This window comes from Trachypithecus francoisi, unplaced genomic scaffold, assembly GCF_009764315.1.
Source record: "Trachypithecus francoisi isolate TF-2019V2 unplaced genomic scaffold, Tfra_2.0 Lachesis_group12, whole genome shotgun sequence".
NCBI lineage: Eukaryota > Metazoa > Chordata > Mammalia > Primates > Cercopithecidae > Trachypithecus > Trachypithecus francoisi.
In genome coordinates, this window is record NW_022681457.1 from 27,410,186 (window position 1) to 27,432,619 (window position 22,434).

Here is a 22,434-nt window from a genome sequence, read left to right on the forward strand (position 1 = left end):
AGAAGATCAGAATGAATCCTAAGAAAACTGCCCTTGTTCTCTATAGTGCTAGCTGGGGGAAGGAATAGTAGCCACTCTGAGATTGCCCAGACCCATCTCCCTAATCTTCGTATGGGCAAATGCCTTGATCTGCAGGAGGAAGAGTAACTAAGACTGTAGTCTGAGAGAACTGGTGCAAACCCACTGCATCTTGGGGAAAAAAACAGGAAAAATAAAAAAGTTCTACTCTGGGAAACGGGCAGGAATGTAGGTTTTGTCCAACAATACTTCTGGAGAAGGAACACTTAGGAAAATTACAACCCCTATTGTGACCCAGGTTCACAATGCCTGATGAAGAATGAGACTGAATCAGAATATTAGATGCTTTCCATACCTTTTAGCCTTACCCAACTATGTACATCAAATAAAAATAACAGTGACATACAACTGGGAAAGCTTCAACAAGGAGTTTCTCTCTTGAGAGAGGTGCAAAAGGATAGCCCAAAGCAAAGAAGGAAGACTTCTGAAAAATTACTGCATACATTAAGCACAAGGTATCACTAGACAAATCTGAATTCTGAATTCACTGAGTGTAATCATAGCAACTGCAAACATCAAACACACCCCAACACCTGATTAGGTTAACACAACCCCCTTCCCTACACTAAACGTTTAGCAGAACAAAAGGCTCACTCATCATCAAGTATTAAAAAACACGTACTTCCACATCTACTGTCAATCTTTTTGTTGAAAGCTGGCTTTCAACAAAAAATTACAAGGCATACAAAAATGCAAAAAAAGAAAGTCATTGAAAAGACACAGAAATCATCAGAGCCAGTCTCAGATATGACATGGATTTTGGAACTATCAGAAAGGAAATTTAAGACAACTGATTAGCATGTTACAAGCTCTATTGGAAAAGTTAGACAACATGTAAGGGCAGATAGATAATTTCAGCTGAGAAATGAAAACTATAAGAAGCAAAGGAAAATGCCATTTAAAAAAACTCCCCAGTAACAAAAATAAAGAATACCTTCAACTGACTTACTAGTAGACTTACATAGTTGAGGAAAGAATCACTGAATTTGAAGGTAGGTAAATGGAAATTTCCCAAAATAAAACCCAAAGAGAAAGTAGATTTGAAAAAACAGAAGAAGAGCAGAGCATCCAAGAGCTGAGACATTATCAAACAGCCTGTTCTACATCTAACTGGAATCCTAGGAGGAGAAAAAAGAGAAAACTTGTCAGAAAAAAAAAATTTTTGAAGAAATAATGGCTGAGAATTTCCCAAAATTTGGTAAAACGACACCAAATTGTAGATCCAAAAGCTGGAAGAACATCAAGCAAGATAAATGTCAAAACCTCATACTTCAATATATAATATTTTAAGATGTTGAAAACCAAATACAAAGGGAAAGTATTGAAAGCAGACAAAGGAAAAAAGTCATATTATCTACAGAAGAACAAGAATTATAGCAGGCTTCTCATCAGGAAGCATGCAAGCCAGAAGACATTGAAGTGATGTATTTAAAGTGCAAAGAAAAAAATTGTCAAGCCAGAATTCTGTATTTTTCCTAAGTGGAAATAAAAGTAAATGCCTTCTCAGAAAAATAAAAACTGAGAGAATGAATGGCTATCAAATTGAATCTAGGAGGAATGTAAAGGAAGCTCTTCAAGTCAGAAGGAATGTCATATAGGTCACAAAATTGATCTACACAAAGAAATGAGGAACATCAGTAATGGACTAAGTAAAAGTATAATAAAATATTTTCCTTTTTATTATTATTATTATTATTATTTTGAGACAGAGTCTTACTCTGTTGCTGAGGCTGGAGTGCAGTGGCGTGATCATGGCTCACTGCAACCTCTGCCTCCCGGGTTCAAACGATTCTCCTGCTTCAGTCTCTCGAGTAGCTGGGATTCGAGGTGTGTGCCACCATGCCTGTCTAATTTTTGTATTTTTAGTAGAGACAGGGTTTCACCATGTTGGCCAGGCTGGTCTTGAACTCCTGATCTCAAATGATCCTTCTGCTGTGGCCTCTGAAAGTGCTGGGATTACAGGTGTAAGCCCCTGAACCTGGTCTCCTTATTTTTATTACTTAAAGTATAGCAGACTGTTTAAAGCAAAATTGTAAAAATATACATTGTGTTTGTAACATATAATCAAGTGAAATTTATGACAAAAATGTTACAAGAGATGGGAGGGAGGAATTAGGAATCTACTGTTTTAAGGTCCTTATACTACACATGAAGTGATGTAATATTATTTAAAGCTTGACTTATATTGTTAAAATATATAATTATAACCCTTGGGAAGATCACTTAAAAAGTTTTAAAAAGTTATAATTAATACGTCAATTTAGGAAATAAAATGGAATAATAAAAATGTTCAGTACAGCTCAGATATGGCAGAAAAGGAGGAAAAAAGAGACAATGAGTAAATTGAACAAATAGAAGACAGCTAGCAAGATGGAATATATAAACTTAACCAGGTTGATAATAACTTTAAACATGAATGGTCTAAGCATGCCAGTTAAATGTCAGAGATTTTCAGACAGGATAAAATAACAAGATCCATCTATATGCAACATATAAACAACAACAACAAAACACTTTAAATAATTATATAAGTTAAATGTAAGAGGATATGGAAAGATATACCATGAAAATGCTAACCAAAAGAATTATGGATAAATATATTAATTTTAAACAAAGCAGACTTCAGAATAAGAAATATTATCAGAGACAAACAGGGGCATTACATAATAATAATGGAGTAAATTATCCAAGAAGATATAATTCTGAATGTGCATGCAGCTTGTGATGTGACCTCAAATACATGCAGCAAAACTACTAGTTTTGAAAGAGATAGAGACAAATTTACAATTATAATTACAAACTTCAGCACTCCTTTCTTAGTAATTGACAAAACAAGCAGGCAAAAATCATTAAGGATATAGATGACCTAAACCACACTATAAAAATTATATATTTGACCTATATAGAGCACTCCAACCAACAAAAGTATAATTTTTATTTTTCTCTAGGGAACATTGAACATTCACAAAGATAGACTATATTCTGGGCCATAAAACAAACTTTAATTATTTAACAGAAGTTGTACTAAGTTGATTCTTGAATCAGAATAAAACTAAACTAGAAATCAATAACAAAAAGATCTATTGAAAATCCTTGAATATTTGAAAATGAAAAAATACTCTTCTAAATAAACCCAGGGTTTAAATAAGAAGTCTCAAGGATAATTTAAAACAAAACAAAACAAAACAAAAAGCATCTGGTACAGATAACCAAGGGGAGGTGAAAAGCTAGAATGAACCATGTTGTATTAGGTTATAGTCAGAGATACTGGTATGATCTCGTGTTTAGCTCAATATAAATGTAAATGGAGAGATACAAAAATAATTATAGATAAATGTGTAAATTAGCTCTTTCTGTTAAGAAGAGCTAGAGGCAGTGACACCCCAGTGACAATGAGCATACAGAGAGATTTCTAAACATAGTTCTTCTAAAAGGAACAAGGGACTCTTAAGACATGGCCAGTTCTAGGGCTGGACAGGAAAATACAAGATGTGCTTGAAATATCTAGTAGCGTCAGAAAATAAATAAGTGCTCAGAAACAACTTTACAGACGTCAAGCTGAAAAACGCTTCCCATGGCCAAAATTGGAATAATTTGAGCAAGGAAATAAATGATGTGGCACTGGGCTGTAACACAAGTATAAAATAAATATACGTGCAACTACATTGATATAAACAAATGACTAAAAAATAAATAAATTGAAGGAGACCAACCTTTCATACAGAAATGTTCCATAATCTATGAAATATTGTCTCCTCTAGGAGGTCAAGCTTAACTCTCTCTGCCTTGAGTGTGGACTGTACTTTGTGTCTTGCTTCCAAATAACTGAATCTGCAAAAGGAAATAAAGTCACTTTACAGTGGAGAACGCTTGTAAACACTGACTTGCCCAGGTGACCAAGGTTAACATCACCAGTGATGAGTCATGTTGATAGCAAGTAACCTCTGATAAAATGAGATGAGAAGCACACTTCAACTCTGTGGCCTTTTCCAAAACCCCTAGCCACATTTAAATGAGAAAACCACCAGACAAAACCAAATTGAGCAACATTCTACAAAATTCATGAAAGCTACTCCCCACATCTGTAGAGGTCATCAAAAGCAAAGAAAGAGTGAGAAACTCCCCCAGACAACAGGAGAGCATGGTAAGGAGACATGACATTTCAATGCAATGTGGTATCATAGACTGGATCCTGGAATAGAGAAAAGGACACTAGTGGACATACTAGTGAATTTTGAGTTCTGTCTGGAGTTTATTTAATAGTAATGTATGAATATTAGTTTCCTAGTTTTGAAAAATATGTTATGGTTATAGAAGGTGTTAACAATAGAGAAAACTAGGTGATGGGTATACAGTAATTATCTGAATTATCTTTGCAGTTTTTCTGTCAGCCTAAATTTACTCCAAAAATTGTTAAAAATAATTTGAACTAAAGGAAAATGCAACATATCAAAATTTGTGGGATGCTACTAAAGCAATGCTAAGAGGTACATTTGTAGTGCTAAATGCCTCTATTGAAATGAATAATGAGCCAAATTCAGTAACTCAAGCTTACACATTGATAAATTAGAGAAAGAAGTTTAGAGAAAGAAGAGCAAGTTAAAAACAAAGCAAGCAGAAGGAAATAAATAATAAAGATTAGAGCAGAGGTTAATGAAACTGAAAACACAAATACAATAGACAAAATTAATGAAACCAAAAGCTGACTCTTTCAAAGGATCAATATAATTGGTAAACCTCTTGCAAGGCTGATCAAGAAAAACTGACACACATTCCTAATAGCAGAAATGAAAGAGGGGACATGACTATTGAATTCACAAACACTGACAGAATAGTAAGGAGACCTTATAATCAGTTGTATGCTCATAAATTCAGCAGCTTTGAAGGAATGGATCAATTTATTGCAAGATAAAAACTACCAAAAAGAATATTAGAAAACTTGACTAGTTCTTTTTTTTTTTTTTTTTTTTGAGACGGAGTCTCGCTCTGTTGCCCGGGCTGGAGTGCAGTGGCCGGTTCTCAGCTCACTGCAAGCTCCGCCTCCCGGGTTTATGCCATTCTCCTGCCTCAGCCTCCGAGTAGCTGGGACTACAGGCGCCCGCCACCTCGCCTGGCTAGTTTTTTGTACTTTTTAGTAGAGACAGGGTTTCACCGTGTTAGCCAGGATGGTCTCGATCTCCTGACCTCGTGATCCTCCTGCCTCGGCCTCCCAAAGTGCTGGGATTACAGGCTTGAGCCACCGCGCCCGGCCGACTTGACGAGTTCTATAGCTATTAAGTAAATTGAATTTTTAGTTTAAAACCTGCTGAAAAAGGAAATCCCAGACTCAGATTATTTCACTGGCAAATTCTATGAAACATTGAGGATAAAATAGTCCCAGTTCTTACAATCTCTTCCAGAAAACAGAAGAGGAGGGAACACTTTCCAACTCATTTTATGAAGCCAGCATTACTATAATGCCAAACCAGTCAAAGATGCTATAAGAAAAATAAACTCCAGATGGATATCTCCCAGGAACATAAACATAAGATTCCTCAATAAAATATTAGCAAATCAAATTCAGCAATATGTAAGTGTGAGACTCATCCCATTGATAAATATCTAGAGCTAAATTCATTCAACTATTTTTAAAAATTAAACACACATTTATTCAGTATTTACTATATGTTAGAACATATATCAGGTCCCAGGGGTATCACTTAAACAATGGCAAGAAGAAAATCTTCTGTTGTGACCCCCAGAGAAAGAAGTCAGTCATAACCATTGGTGAATTCCTTTTAGGAGACACAAAAATGACAAGATGTAGGCATTCCATCTTCTTGAGATTCCACAATATTGCTGTGAATTTGATGTTGCTTATGAAATCTTTGGACTCCTACTGATAGGTGTAAGATTGAAAGAAATAATTATAATGTCTAGACAAATTCTTACAAAGATTCTGTGGTAGGAGGTAAAACTTAAGGATTTGGAAGCACATAGAAACACATTCAGTGTTTCCATTGCAGGATGACACTTTAGAAGAGAAGATCTGGAAGTTGAACAGCTGCTGTCTGTAAACTTGATTAAGGACTGAAATAACTTTTGGCTAAAGATAAAAAAACATGATATGCCTGCAATAAATGTATTTAATTGGCATCTAGGTAACTTGGTCAAGAGTGATTTAAATTAAATGTGGAAATGAAGGGAGGATTTGGTCCAGATAAACGCATGACTGTAATTTCTATGTGTTGAGCACAGAGCCAGAAGGCAAGACTAAGAGTTCTTGTGGCATCCAGTGAACCACTGTGGCATTCAGTGATTCAGTTCCTAAGAAAACAATTAGGAAAAGGCCCAGGAATGCTAGTGGTAATTCAGATACCAATTCAAAGATCACAGGAAATATGGAAAGTACATTGATATTATAACTTGGGAAAGTATAATTGGTCTTATATGTATCACTGAGTCCTGGTAGGATAGAAGTCAACTTGAGAAATGGTGAAAAGATATGTCTTCTGACAAGTTCAATCAGTGGTTTTCTTTTTTTAAATGTTATTTTAAAATTTTTATTATAATTTAAGTTCTAGGGTACATGTGCACAACGTGCAGGTTTGTTACATGTGTATATATGTGCCACGTTGGTGTCCTGCACCCATCAACTCGTCAGCACCCATCAATTCGTCATTTACATCAGTTATAATTCCCAAAGCCATCCCTCCCCCCTTCCATTTCCCCCTCCCCATAATAGGCCCCGGAACACCCCTTCCCAAGTCCAAGTGATCTCATTGTTCAATTCCCACCTATGAGTGAGAACATGCGGTGTTTGATTTTCTGTTCCTGCGAAAGTTGGCTGAGAATGATGGTTTCCAGCTGCACCCATGTCCCTACAAAGGACACGAACTCATCCTTTTTTATGGCTGCATAGTATTCCACGGTATATATGTGCCACATTTTCTTAATCCACTCTGTCACTGATGGACATTTGGGTTGATTCCGAGTCTCTGCTATTGTGAATAGTGCCGCAATAAACATATGTGTGCATGTGTCTTTATAGCAGCATGATTTATAATCCTTTAGGTATATCCCCAGTAATGGGATAGCTGGGTCAAATGGTATTTCTAGTTCTAGATCCTTGAGGAATCGCCACACTGTTTTCCACAATGGTTGAACTAGTTTACAATCTCACCAACGGTGTAAAAGTGTTCCTATTTCTCCACATCCTCTCAGCACCTGTTGTTTCCTGATTTTTTAATGATTGCCATTCTAACTGGTGTGAGATGGTATCTCATTGTGGGTTTGATTTGCATTTCTCTGATGGCAAGTGATGATGAGCATTTTTTCATGTATCTGTTGGCTGTATGAATGTCTTCTTTTGAGAAGGGTCTGTTCATATCCTTTGCCCACTTTTTGATGGGGTTGTTTGTTTTTTTCTTGTAAATTTGTTTGAGTTCTTTGTAGGTTCTGGATATTAGCCCTTTGTCAGATGAGTAGATTGCAAAAATGTTTCCCCATTCTGTAGGTTGCCTGTTCACTCTGATGGTAGTTTCTTTTGCCCTGCAGAAACTCTTTAGTTTAATTAGATCCCATTTGTCAATTTTGGCTTTTGTTGCCGTTGCTTTTGGTGTTTTAGACATGAAGTCCTTGCCCATGCCTATGTCCTGAATGGTATTACCTAGGTTTTCTTCTAGGATTTTTATGGTATTAGGTCTAACATTTAAGTCTCTAATCCATCTTGAATTAATTTTCGTATAAGGAGTAAGGAAAGGTTCTAGTTTCAGCTTTCTACTTATGGCTAGCCAATTTTCCCAGCACCATTTATTAAATATGGAATCCTTTCTCTATTTCTTGTTTTTGTCAGGTTTGTCAAAGATCAGATGGCTGTAGATGTGTGGCATTATTTCTGAGGGCTCTTATCTGTTCCATTGGTCTATATCTCTGTTTTGGTACCAGTACCATGCTGTTTTGATTACTGTAGCCTTGTAGTATAGTTTGAAGTCAGGTAGTGTGATGCCTCCAGCTTTGTTCTTTTGACTGAGGATTGTCTTGGCAATGTGGGGTCTTTTTTGCTTCCATATGAACTTTAAAGCAGCTTTTTCCAATTCTGTGAAGAAAGTCATTGGTAGCTTGATGGGGATGGCATTGAATCTATAAATGACCTTGGGCAGTATGGCCATTTTCACGATATTGATTCTTCCTATCCATGAGCATAGTATGTTCTTCCATTTGTTAGTGTCATCTTTTATTTCACTGAGCAATGGTTTGTAGTTCTCCTTGAAGAGGTCCTTTACATCCCTTGTAAGTTGGATTCCTAGGTATTTTATTCTCTTTGAAGCAATTGTGAATGGAAGTTCAGTCCTGATTTGACTCTCTGCTTGTCTGTTACTGGTGTATAAGAATGCTTGTGATTTTTGCACATTAATTTTGTATCCTGAGACTTTGCTGAAGTTGCTTATCAGCTTAAGGAGATTTTGGGCTGAGACGATAGGGTTTTCTAAATATACAATCATGTCGTATGCAAACAGGGACAATTTGACTTCTTCTTTTCCTAACTGAATGTGCTTGATTTCTTTCTCTTGCCTGATTACCCTAGCCAGAACTTCCAACACTATGTTGAATAGGAGTGGTGAGAGAGGGCATCCCTGTCTTGTGCCAGTTTTCAAAGAGAATGCTTCCAGTTTTTGCCCATTCAGTATGATATTGGCTGTGGGTTTGTCATAAATAGTTCTTATTATTTTGAGATATGTTCCATCAATACCGAATTTATTGAGAGTTTTTAGTATGAAGGGCTGTTGAATTCTGTGGAAGGTCTTTTCTGCATCTATTGAGATAATCATGTGGTTTTTGTCTTTGGTTCTGTTTATATGCTGGATTATGTTTATTGATTTGCATATGTTGAACCAGTCTTGCATCCCGGGGATGAAGCCCACCTGATCATGGTTGATAAGCTTTTTGATGTGCTGCTGACTTCGGTTTGCCAGTATTTTATTGAGGATTTTTGCATCGATGTTCATCAGTGATATTGGTCTAAAATTCTCTTTTTTTGTTGTGTCTCTGCCAGGCTTTGGTATCAGGATGATGTTGGCCTCATAAAATGAGTTAGGGAGGATTCCCTCTTTTTCTATTGATTGGAATAGTTTCAGAAGAAATGGTACCAGCTCCTCCTTGTACCTCTGGTAGAATTCGGCTGTGAATCCATCTGGTCCTGGACTTTTTTTGGTTGGTAGGCTATTAATTATTGCCTCAATTTCACAGCCTGCTATTGGTCTATTCAGGGATTCAACGTCTTCCTGGTTTAGTCTTGGGAGAGTGTAAGTGTCCAGGAAATTATCCATTTCTTCTAGGTTTTCTAGTTTATTTGTGTAGAGGTGTTTATAGTATTCTCTGATGGTAGTTTGTATTTCTGTGGGGTCGGTGGTGATATCCCCTTTATCATTTTTTATTGTGTCTATTTGATTCTTCTCTCTTTTCTTCTTTATTAGTCTTGCTAGCGGTCCATCAATTTTGTTAATCTTTTCAAAAAACCAGCTCCTGGATTCATTGATTTTTTGGAGGGATTTTTGTGTCTCTATCTCCTTCAGTTCTGCTCTGATCTTAGTCATTTCTTGCCTTCTGCTAGCTTTTGAATGTGTTTGCTCTTGCTTCTCTAGTTCTTTAATTGTGATGTTAGGGTGTCCAATTTAGATCTTTCCAGCTTTCTCTTGTGGGCATTTAATGCTATAAATTTCCCTCTACACACTGCTTTAAATGTGTCCCAGAGATTCTCGTATGTTGTATCTTTGTTCTCATTGGTTTCTTTTTTTTTGTTGTTGTTTTTTTTGAGACGGAGTCTTGCTCTGTCACCCAGGCTGGAGTGCAGTGGCCGGATCTCAGCTCACTGCAAGCTCCGCCTCCCGGGTTTACACCATTCTCCTGCCTCAGCTTCCGTGTAGCTGGGACTACAGGCGCCCGCCACCTCGCCCAGCTAGCTTTTTGTATTTTTTAGTAGAGACGGGGTTTCACCGTGTTAGCCAGGATGGTCTCGATCTTCTGACCTTGTGATCCGCCCGTCTCGGCCTCCCAAAGTGCTGGGATTACAGGCTTGAGCCACCGCACCCGGCCTTCTCATTGGTTTCAAAGAACATCTCTTTATTTCTGCCTTCATTTCGTTATGTACCCAGTAGTCATTCAGGAGCAGGTTGTTCAGTTCTCATGTAACTGAGTGGTTTTGATTGAGTTTCTTAGTCCCGAGTTCTAGTTTGATTGCACTGTGGTCTGAGAGAGTTTGTTATAATTTCTGTTCTTTTACATTTGCTGAGGAGTGCTTTACTTTCAACAATGTGGTCAATTTTGGAATAAGTGAAATGTGGTGCTGAGAAGAATGTATATTCTGTTGATTTGGGGTGGAGAGTTCTGTAGGTGTCTATTAGGTCCACTTGGTGTAGAGATGAGTTCAATTCCTGGATATCGTTGTTAACTTTTTGTCTCGTTGATCTGTCTAATATTGACAATGGGGTGTTGAAGTCTCCCATTATTATTGTATGGGAGTCTAAGTCTCTTTGTAAGTCTCTAAGGACTTGCTTTGTGAATCTGGGTGCTCCTGTATTGGGTGCATATATATTTAGGATAGTTAGCTCTTCCTGTTGAATTGATCCCTTTCCCATTATGTAATGGCCTTCTTTGTCTCTTTTGATCTTTGATGGTTTAAAGCCTGTTTTATCAGAGACTAGGACTACAATCCTTGCTTTTTTTTGTTCTCCATTTGCTTGGTAGATCTTCCTCCATCCCTTTATTTTGAGCCTGTGTGTGTCTCTGCACGTGAGATGGGTCTCCTGAATACAGCAAACTGATGGGTCTTGACTCTTTATGCAATTTGCCAGTCTGTGTCTTTTAACTGGACCATTTAGTCCATTTACACTTAAGGTTAATATTGTTATGTGTGAACTTGATCCTGTCATTGTGATATTAGCTGGTTATTTTGCTCGTTAGTTGATGCACTTTTTTCCTAGCATCGATGGTCTTTACATTTTGGCATGTTTTTGCAATGGCTGGTACCAGTTGTTCCTTTCCATGTTTAGTGCTTCCTTTAGGGTCTCTTGTAGGGCAGGCCTGGTGGTGACAAAATCTCTAAGCATTTGCTTGTCTGTAAAGGATTTTATTTCTCCTTCACTTATGAAACTTAGTTTGGCGGGATATGAAATTCTGGATTGAAAATTCTTTTCTTTAAGATTGTTGAATATTGGCCCCCACTCTCTTCTGAGTTGGAGAGTTTCTGCTGAGAGATAGGCTGTTAATCTGATGGGCTTCCCTTTGTGGGTAACCTGACCTTTCTCTCTGGCTGCCCTTAACATTTTTTCCTTCATTTCAACTTTGGTGAATCTGACAATTATGTGTCTTGGAGTTGCTCTTCTCAAGGAGTATCTTTGTGGCACTCTCTATATTTCCTGAATTTGAATGTTGACCTGCCTTACTAAGTTGGGAAAGTTCTCCTGGATGATATCCTGCAGAGTGTTTTCCAACTTGGTTCCATTTTACCCCTCATTTTAAGGCACACCAATCAGATGTAGATTTGGTCTTTTCACATAGTCCCATATATCTTGGAGGTTTTGTTCATTTCTTTTTCCTCTTTTTTCTCTAGACTTCTCTTCTTGCTTCATTTCTTTCATTTGATCTTCAAACATTGATACCCTTTCTTTCATTTGATCGAGTCGGTTACTCAAGCTTGTGCATTTGTCACATATTTCTTGTGTCATGATTTTTATCTCTATCAGTTTGTTTATGGCCTTCTCTGCATTGACTATTCTAGTTATCCATTCTTCCATTCTTTTTTCAGGATTTTTAGTTTATTTGTGCTGGTTACATAGTTCCTCCTTTAGCTCTGAGAAGTTTGATTGATTGAAGCCTTCTTCTCTCAACTCATCAAAGTCATTCTCCATCCAGTTTTGATCCGTTGCTGGCGATGAGGTGCGTTCCTTTGGAGGGGGAGATGTGCTCTGATTTTTTGAATTTCCTGCTTTTCTGCCCTGCTTTTTTCCCATCTTTGTGGTTTTATCTGCCTTTGGTCTTTGATGACGGTGACGAACTGATGGGGTTTTGGTGTGGGTGTCCTTTCCGTTTGTTAGTTTTCTTTCTAATAGTCAGGCCTCTCAGCTGTAGGTCTGTTGGAGATTGCTTGAGGTCCACTCCAGACCCTATTTGCCTGGTATCAGCAGCAGAGGCTGCAGAAGATAGAATATTGTTGAACACCGAATGTTGCTGTCTGATTCTTGCTCTGGAAGCTTTGTCTCAGGGGTGTACCCTGCCATGTGAGGTGTGAGGTGTGGGTCTGCACCTAGTGGGGAGTATCTCCCAGTTAGGCTACTCAGGGGTCAGGGACCCACTTGAGCAGGCAGTCTGTCCATTCTCAGATCTCAACCTCCTTGCTGGGAGATCCACTGCTCTCTTCAAAGCTGTCAGACAGGGTCATTTACCTCTGCCAAGGTTTCTACTGCTTTTTGTTTAGCTCTGCCCTGTCCCCAGAGGTGGAGTCTACAGAGACAGGCAGGCCCCCTTGAGCTGCGGTTGGCTCCACCCAGTTCGAGCTTCCTGGAGGCTTTGTTTACCTACTTAAGCCTCAGCAATGGTGGGCGCCCCTCCCCCAGCCTCCCTGCTACCTTGAAGTTTGATCTCAGACTGCTGTGCTAGCAAGGAGGGAGGCTCCGTGGGCATGGGACCCTCCCGTCCAGGTGTGGGATATAATCTCCTGGTGTGCCGTTTGCTAATCCCTTGGTAAAGCACAGTATTAGGGTGGGAGTTATCTGATTTTCCAGGTATTGTGTGTCTCAGTTTCCCTTGGCTAGGAAAATGGATTCCCTTCCCCCTTGTGCTTCCCAGGTGAGGTGATGGCTCACCCTGCTTCAGCTCTCGCTGGTCGGGCTGCACCAGCTGACCAGCACTGATTGTCTGGCACTCCCCAGTGAGATGAATCCAGTACCTCAGTTGAAAATGCAAAAATCACCAGTCCTCTGTGTTGCTCGCGCTGGGAGCTGGAGGCTGGAGTTGCTCCTATTAGGCCATCTTGCTCTGGTACCAGCAGTGGTTTTCAATAGGAAATAAAGAGTGATGGTCATGAGCATCAGAGTTTCATGTGGAATTTTAAAAGATCTTATTGAGTATATTGCTCATTAAAGTTATTAGGTAGGTATAAATAGTATAGTCAAATGATTAGAAGATTATAATAGACATTAGTGCTGCTCAATAATATTTTGAGTTCTACTCCTGAGCTCAGGGAATATAGCCCTTCTCTGCCTCTTCTTTAATGTGACTTTCTATGATGAATGAAAGTGAGCAAAGTGAACAATGTTATCAGGATTTGGAGCACATTTGCATGAGTGAGAAATAAGTTATTGCTATATTAAACCATTGAGATTTAAGGATGATTTGTTACCATTGCATAATGTAGCCCATCTTCATTGATACAAAGATATACGTCATTGTAAAAATTTATAGATTCGTGACAATATATAATAGATGATTACAGAAGTGGATTTCAACCAGGTTTTAACTATAAAAATGTTTCTCAAATACAGACTTACAGAGATTCTCAGTATATAAGGAGATAAGTTATGCAACTGCTTTGTTAGAAGTAAAAGCTGGACTGGTCTCCTCTATCCAGCCTTTCCACTTCTCTCCTCACTAGACTTTAAGGCCCCTGAAGTCCTTGTGGTCAATTTGTAGAACTTCTAAAGCATAACAAAACACAGTTGAAAAACCATAGCTATAGGAAGATAGATTTTTAGCTCAATAAGAGGAAGTACTTTCAGTTAGAAATGTTCAAAGATAGAATTGGCTGCTAAAGTAGTGAACTGCTGTCACAGGAAGTGTTAAAGCACCAATTGGTTATGCTAGGCAGATGTAGTGATAGAAGGTATTCCGTCATTGGCTGACCACTTCTAGCATTAGAGGTTTTGGTTCTTAGGCCTCTTCCAATGGATAACCTCTTCTATTATTCTTTATCTCTTTCTCTGCCTTATTTTTCTTCATTAACATTATCACTTGTTTACATTATACATAAAAATTCATCTATCTAACTAGCAGTATACTGAATCAATTATTAAATTTTCAGAAATGTTTTGAGTCAGCTGTTAAGCACAGACATGGTTAAAATTTTAATTATTTAAACTTACAATTAAATTATATCAAAAACTAGGTAATAACACTCAAAATGCATCACTTTCTAATCACTTTGCTACATTTTGCTCTTACCTATGCTCTTGAGCTTATTTATATCTATCATGTCTGCATGGTGGAAATATATAATGATGTGCTATGTAATAGTGTGCTATGACACTGAGTTTCTTTAAGCCAAGTTTCTTTCTTTCTTTCTTTCTTTCTTTCTTTCTTTCTTTCTTTCTTTCTTTCTTTTCTTTCTTTCTTTCTTTCTTTCTTTCTTTCTTTCTTTCTTCTTTCTTTCTTTTTCCTTCCTTCCTTCCTTCCTTCTTCCTTCCTTCCTTCCTTCCTCCTTCCTCCTTCCTTCCTTCTTCCTTCCTTCCTCCCTCCTCCCTCCCTCCCTCCCTCCCTCCCTCTCTCTCTCTCTCTCTCTCTTTCTTTCTTTCTTTCTTCCTTTCTTTCTTCCTAAGATGGAGACTTGCTCTGTCACCAGGCTGAAGTGCAGTGGTGCAATCTCAGCTTACTGCAACTTCCACCTCCCAGGTTCAAGCAATTCTCCTGCGTCATCCTCCAGAGTAGCTGGGATTACAGGTGCCCACCACCATACCCGGCTAATTTTTGTATTTTTAGTAGAGATGGGGTTTTGCCATGTTGGTCAGGCTGATCTCAAACTGCTGACCTCATGTGATCTGCCTGCCTTAACCTCCCAAAGTGATGGGATGACAGGCGCCTGGCCTAAGCAAGTTTCTTTAAGCAAACATTTGGGATATGATGTTGAGTTTCTTGCTTACAGAATGTGTAAAGCAGTTAGCATGGGCCTCTTACACAGTAAAACTTAAATGCTGATCAACTAGTAAACTTTTTATACCTTATATGAAGGATTTTGCAGTTCACATTGGAATTTTAAGAATGAGAAAGGGGGAGAAAACTACTCATCATTTGCTGAGCCTCTACCATATTCCACAGACTGTTCTAGAGAATTTACACTAATGATCAAATTAACCCTTCATAGTCCCATGAGAGAGGTATAATTTGGTATAAGTAATACCATTTTGTAAATACGGGAACTGACAGACAGAGGTTTATATATAGCCATGTCCTCATGTCTAAATTGAGGCAGGATCCAGATGATAGCCCACTTATTTTTGATTCCAAATTTCATTTTGCCACTTCCTGGGTTGTACTGATAAGCTCTAAATCACACCACGATCAATAGAGAAGCCAAGCCCAACTTTGCATCCATGATGTTACATTGGTAGTTTGAAATCAGTCATGGTGCAAATAATTACATCACAGGAATCATCGAACTCTATAAATCAGAGCTCATCCCTGGAGGCTTGTTAAATATTTACCAGCACACCACTATGTCCATCTATAGCTCTCAATGCCTCTGGAATTTAAGCTCCATAAGGATACAGAACATAACTTTGATATGTTCATTGTTGTCAGTTCTCAACAAATATTTATTTAGTGAATAAATTAATAACCAACAAATAATAGGACAAGCAGGAATTTTTAAAGAAGCAAGTTGAGAAACCAGGGAACATGAATGGGAAGGTTTAGATGAGACTGAAATTGCTTTCTGTCTTTTTCTGGTATGCCTGCTTTGGCTGTTTCATGGGGCAGTACCGTTCAGTTTGTGTATAGAAATCATCCCTCTCTGTTCTCCAAAGAGACCTTCCCAAAGCAATTCCTGAGTCATTCACAAGTTTCTGAAGAAAATTTGACATTTTTCTTCTCTTGTGGTGTTCATCCTAAGTGTATTTGCAAGCAGGAGTACTGATTTTATAAGCAGAGATAAAATTTTAACCCAGAAAAGTGTTAATTCTCAAAATACGATATCAGCAAACCTAAAGGAGAAGCCAAGTCCAATTAGGTGGCCCTCAGAGAAGGCTGAGCAAGTGAAAAATAAAGGCAAATCCAACCATCTTGAGTAGGTTTCACTGAAAAGTTCTCTTGATTGAAATTTATTGGTCATCTTAGTGAAGTCACTAGAAGCTTCAACTTTTGGCCAATTTGGCCACATTTAAAAAATGTTTTCTGGAGACATTTGCACTGCTGTAGACTGGGGTTCATGAGCTGGAACCCTACAGGCAGTTTCCAGGCTGTCTACATGTTAGGTCTGCATGGCAGTTCAAAAAATTGAGTTAATTTCTAGAAATTAAATATCAGAGGATTTCTACTAAAAATCTGGATTTCTGAGTTGTCTTGAAAATTCAGTATATCCAGTAACACCAGACCTATATTCCCACAAGGCAAAAATCCACTTGAGTGAAGTAGCTCTACTCTCTTTTTTTTATTTATATATTTTCATTTTTATTTTTTTCCCAGATGGAGTCTTGGTCTTATCACCCAGGCTGGAGTGCAATGGCATGGTCTCAATTTACTGCAACCTCCTCCTCCCGGGTTCAAGCGATTCTCCTGCCTCAACCTCCAGAGTAGCTGGGACTACAGGTGTGCACCACCACACCTGGCTAATTTTTTGTTTTTTGTTTGTAGAGACGGGGTTTCACCATGTTGGCCAGGCTGATCTCGAACTTCCGACCCCAGGCCCGTCTCAGCCTCCCAAAGTGCTGGGATTACAGGCGCAAGCCACCGCACCCCGACTTACTAGCTCCACTCTCTATAGATGGGTCATACATTCTCCAACTCACCGCTATCCTCACCGTGTCCCCATGGTCACCTCTACTCTGTAAGATCATTTATCTGTTCTTGTATTCCTCTGATATCACCTCAGAGTAATTTTCCTCATGTAATATTGATTACATGTGATGGCTGAGTAACTAATGAGGGCTATGGTTTGTTGTTTAGCATCCAGTAATTCTTCTACTAGGCTGTTAACCTTCCTGGTTCTCATTTTTCTCAGATGTAAGTGAAGTGGTTGAACCAGGTAAACACCGGGGTGTTCTATTGCTCTGGCATTCTGTGCTCACGCTGAGTAAGCTAAGCACTTATGCTATTCTCTGACAGCTTTTGTTTCAACTCCTTTACATTTCTATCTCTATTGCTGTATCTCTCTTTCTCCATCTTTATCTCTGTCTTTATCATCATCTAAAAGATTATTGTTCTCTTACTGTCTGTTTTAGAGAAGGATGCCTACAGGTTATCCATGGTAGAGAGGAGGCGTGTGGGATCTTCATGAAAGCAAAAGAGCATACCTGACCGTCCATTCTCTGTTCTTTCTTCCTATGAGAGACACTGCTTGCTTTGTTTACAGTCTTAATGAGGCTTGAAGCAGTAAAACATGCTGATTGTAAAAGAGCATTCCAGAACTCAGGGAGAAGACTTCCTTTTGCCTTCCATCATACTTCCTAAGTATAATTTACTCATAATGTAAACAGATCAACTGCTGGAAATGTCACTGTATACTTTTTAAAATTAAACATACCAGCCAGAACCAGTTTTTTTTTTTAATCATTAAGCTACCATGGTGATAGATATCCTAGACACACATATATTAACAACAATTTGCATTTTTCTATATATACTGCACTGGAGATTATTTATATATCATGTATTGTGTATATAAAGGACAAAGGGTTTATCACACTTAAGTGGATAGCTTCTGAAACAGTATTTCTCAAGTCTGGTTCACAGGGATAAAGATACTACCTACAGGCTGGGCACAGTGGCTCACACTTGTAATCCCAGCACTTTGGGAGGCCAAAGCGGGAGGATCATCTGAGGTCAGGAGTTCAAGACCAGCTCGCCTCTACTAAAGAGACAGGAGCAAAACCCCATCTATACCATACTAAAAATACAAAAATTAGTCGGGTATGGTTGCCCATGCCTGTGATCCCAGCTACTTGGGAGGCTGAGGCAGGAGAATTGCTTAAACCTGGGAGGCGGAGGATGCCGTAAGTCTAGATCACGCCACTGCACGTTAGCCTGGAAGACAGAGCAAGACTCCTACCAAAAAAAAAAAAAAAAAAAAAAATTGCTATCTGCAATACATTAGCATCTTCATTAACTTGAGGACCAGAGTATTTGGGGAAAGCTGACGAACAGCCTTGTTGGCATGGGTTTTGTTTTCTTTAAAATCCCTATTTTTTTAACTTTTATTTTAAAGGTCGGGGTACAGATGCAGATTTGTTACATAGGTAAACTTGTGTATGTGTGTGTGTGAGGTCTATTGTATAGATTATTTCATCACCCAGGTATTAAGCCTAGTACCCATTAGTTATTTTTCCACCTGCACCCTCTGAAAGGGCCCAGTGTGTGTTGTCTTGTTCCCCTCTGTGTGTCCTTGTGTTCTCATCATTTAGCTCACACATGTGATTTCGTTTTAGCACAACTCCTGTAGTATGCTTTTGCAGTATTTCCCACCACTTTGGATATAAAACATCATTGCGAAAATAAATGTATTTTATTTTAGTATCATAGCTAGGTGGGTAGTACATAGTTGTTTGAAGGGATTGGGTTTTTTTCCTCTCGACTTCCTTTTTTGTTCATCAGAAGTATATGTCTTGCCAGTGATACCTCCGTATGTACTTTTTATTTAGAGTCCCTAAGAATTGACATTATTTTTCAAAATGGGTAAAATATTTCACTAATACTTTTGTTATTTTGTGTTCTAGATCATCACAAAAATGAATGTGACAAGAAATTTAATTGCCTCTTGCTTGTGGAGGAGGACAGAAATTGTGTGCAAATAAAAACTATAGCAGCAACACATTTTTAAGCCTTTATGAGGTGTCTACTTTAGAAACAGTTTTGCTTAGAACAGTTTACATTTTGATCTAATTAATCTTTTCTTCTTCCTTTAGATTCTCTCTCTCTCTCTCTCTCTATATATATATATATATATATATTTTTTTTTTTTCTCTTCCATTTCTTTATTGTAGGAGCAGATAGTGCTAGTGATTGATTTAGCCATGAAAGATGACTTGATAATACTGGGTTACTCTAATAGTATTCCTTTATTTTCTTTTTCCTTTAATAAGAAAGGCAGGAAAAAATAAATTCTGTCTTTCTTGGTGTTTGGAAAAACTTCACTAATGTTAATTATTCTTACTGATTCATAAGCTCAAGAGGTTTCTGTTGGTTAAAAATGACAATTGCAAGCAAAGGTTCTGTGGAGCCAAAAATACCTTGAAGCTAGTAAGTGTTTTGTATAATTTCATTGTGTTGGATGATGAACTTAAAAAGGTTGTATTAAGAAAAATAACTTATTGCTGAAAACTATTTGTAAGTTGTGGCTTGTGCAGTAGGTGTATAAGACATTTAATTTTTGCTGTATACTTTAGGATTTGGCAATACTTATAACAGCTTATAAGCTATAAACTTAAGTTATGAAATAAGTTATAAAAATCTCTATATTATTTACCTCTAGCTTTCCAAGATTAGATCTTTTGTTAGATGTCTGTTTTGCTGTGATTTTATTTTTATTATTTTATACTTTCATTCTAAACCAATGATTTTTTTTTTTAGTATTCTCCTATTATCCTTTTTTTTTTATTATTATACTTTAAGTTCTGGGATGCATGTGCAGAACATGCAGGTTTGTTACATAGGTATCACGTGCCATAGTGGTTTGCTGCACCCATAAACCCATCATCTACCTTAGGTATTTCTGCTAATGCTATCCCTTCCCTTGCCCTCCACACCCTGACAGTTCCCTGTGTGTGATGTTCGCCTTCCTGTGTCCATGTGTTCTCATTGTTTAACTCCCACTTATGAGTGAGAACATGTGGTGTTTGGTTTTCTGTTCTTGTGTGAGTTTGCTGAGAATGATGGTTTCCAGCTTCATCCATGTCCCTGCAAAGGACATGAATGCATCCTTTTTTATGCCTGCATAGTATTCTGTGATGTGTATATGTGCCACATTTTCTTTATCCAGTCTATTATTGATTGGCATTTGGGTTGGTTCCAAGTCCTTGCTATGGTGAACAGTGCTGCAATAAACATACGTGTGCCTGTGTCTTTATAGTAGAGTGATTTATAATCCTTGAGTATATACCCAGTGATGGGATTGCTGGATCAAATGGTATTTCTGATTCTAGATACTTGAGGAATTGCCACATTGTCTTCCATAATGGTTAAACTAATTCACACTCCCTCCAACAGGGTAAAAGCATTCCTATTTCTCCACATCCTCTCTAGCGTCCATTGTTTCCTGACTTTTTAATGATCACCATTCTAACTAGCATGAGATGGTATCTCATTGTGGTTTTGATTTGCATTGATTTTAAATATATAAAAAATAAGCCAAGTGTAAATTGCACCACGTGAGGGTAAGAAAGATGGCCGAATTTCATAGAAAACTATACTGTGGCATCTAATCATATCCTTAAAACTCAGTTAATAAATACTTCTGTTTTATATGTATATATTTGTGTCTGTGTGTGTGTGTATATGTGTAAAGTGGTGGGAAGTATGAAAAAGTTGTAATAGAAGCAAATGAACATAAATTCCTCAAAAGAAATATGGATTGGACCAAGACATCATATTCAATGTTGCACACTTTAAAATAACTGATTTATAATAAAAGTTTTAAAAGAAAAACATAGTTATACTAATTAAACATATAGTTAAGCTTGATGTACAAAATAATACCAAATTGGATTTAAAAATAATTATTTTCTTAAGATACTAAAAAATGCCCTGATTTTTAATGAGTAGTTACAATTTTATTACAACCTTTTAAAACTTTGTTTGCCTTTAGCATTTCTTAATATTATTGTAAGCATTAACAATACTAAACAAAACAAAAAAGAGATTGAAGATTCAGTCAAGACGAATAGAAATAATAGTAACAAAAGTTCCTGGAAAATACGAGCTATTTAAGGGCATAAGCCATCTCTTATGCTGTTTTGGTTAAATAAATGTCTCAGATTGTTTGCTACAAGACCCTGTGCTGGGCACTGGATGAATTAGACACACTTCCTCTGTCCAGGGTCAGATAAAGTGGCTATCTTTGCTCCGTATGTGCGTATTTTTCACCTCTGTACTTTTGGTACCTAGCATACAGCTGAACTCGTAAAAGACAGTCAATATCCACTTGTTGCGTTGAATCAAATATTTGTTGTTACACTGAACAACTGAAATTTCGGAATCGCTATGTTGAGTCATTTTGGGCTTCTCAGAAATTTTGTAAATGAAACAATACAGGTGTAGGGTATTTTGAACTTGCTAGGATTCCAATTATTTAACAATATTCAAATGAAATCATTGCACTTAGAGGCCAGGCATGGTTGTTTACATCTGTAATCCCAGCACTCTGGGAGGCTGAGGCAGGTGGATTGCCTAAGCTCAGGAGTTCTAGACCAGCCTAGGCAATGTGGTGAAATTCTGTCTCTACAAAAAATTGTCTGGGTGTGGTGGCACATGCCTGTAATCCCAGCTGCTCTAGAGGTTGAGGCATGAGACTTGCTTTAACCCGGGAGGCAGAGGTTGTAGTGAGCCAAGACTCTTGCCACTTCATTCACTCCAGCCTGGGTAATAGAGCCAGACTCTGCTTTGAAAGAAAAAGAAAGAAAGAAAGAGAGAAAGAGAGCAAGAGAGAAAGAAAGAAAGGGAAAGGAAAGGAAGGAAGGAAGGAAGGAAGGAATTATTGCACTTAGAGTTCATTACCATTTCTATTGATGTTAATGCTCAGCATAGTGGGAAGAGCAGGAGTCTGGGGTAAGGTAGCTGTGTCATCTTGGGCAAGCAGCCTACTGTCCTCAAACTAGGGATTTCTCCATCTTTAACATGAGGTCCCAAAATGGATTATGAACCAGAAGTCGCAGTCATCTAAGGCCTCAAGGGAGGACTTGAATTACTTAGAATGGTGTGCAAAATGATTTAAATATGTTTGAAAATATGTTCTTTACTTGGAGAGGATCCAAACTTCAATAGATACTAAAAAAGCCTATATTGCCACCTCTCTGGTCTACATTATCTCTAGAGTTTATTTTACTTTGAAAATAGTTTTTAGTGTAACATACAAAAATTTTAATCAATAGATTAAAATTAGGCAACAAACCATCAATATGTTATTATACAAGAGAAATGCCATTTTTGATTGTTGTCTGTTTTCTACCCTGATTGAATAATTAAACCATCAAGCAGTTAATGAACATTTATTGATAATTATTGTCTATTCTGAGGGGCAATAACAAAAGGAAATAGTGAAAGATATACCAACAACTTTCTTCAAAGAATCCATTATCTAATTAGAAATATTAAATCTACTTAGTCTTTCCCTTCGAAGTAGTCATGGAGATGAATCTTACACCATGGAAAATTAGAGGGAAGCTATATTTAAGACTATAT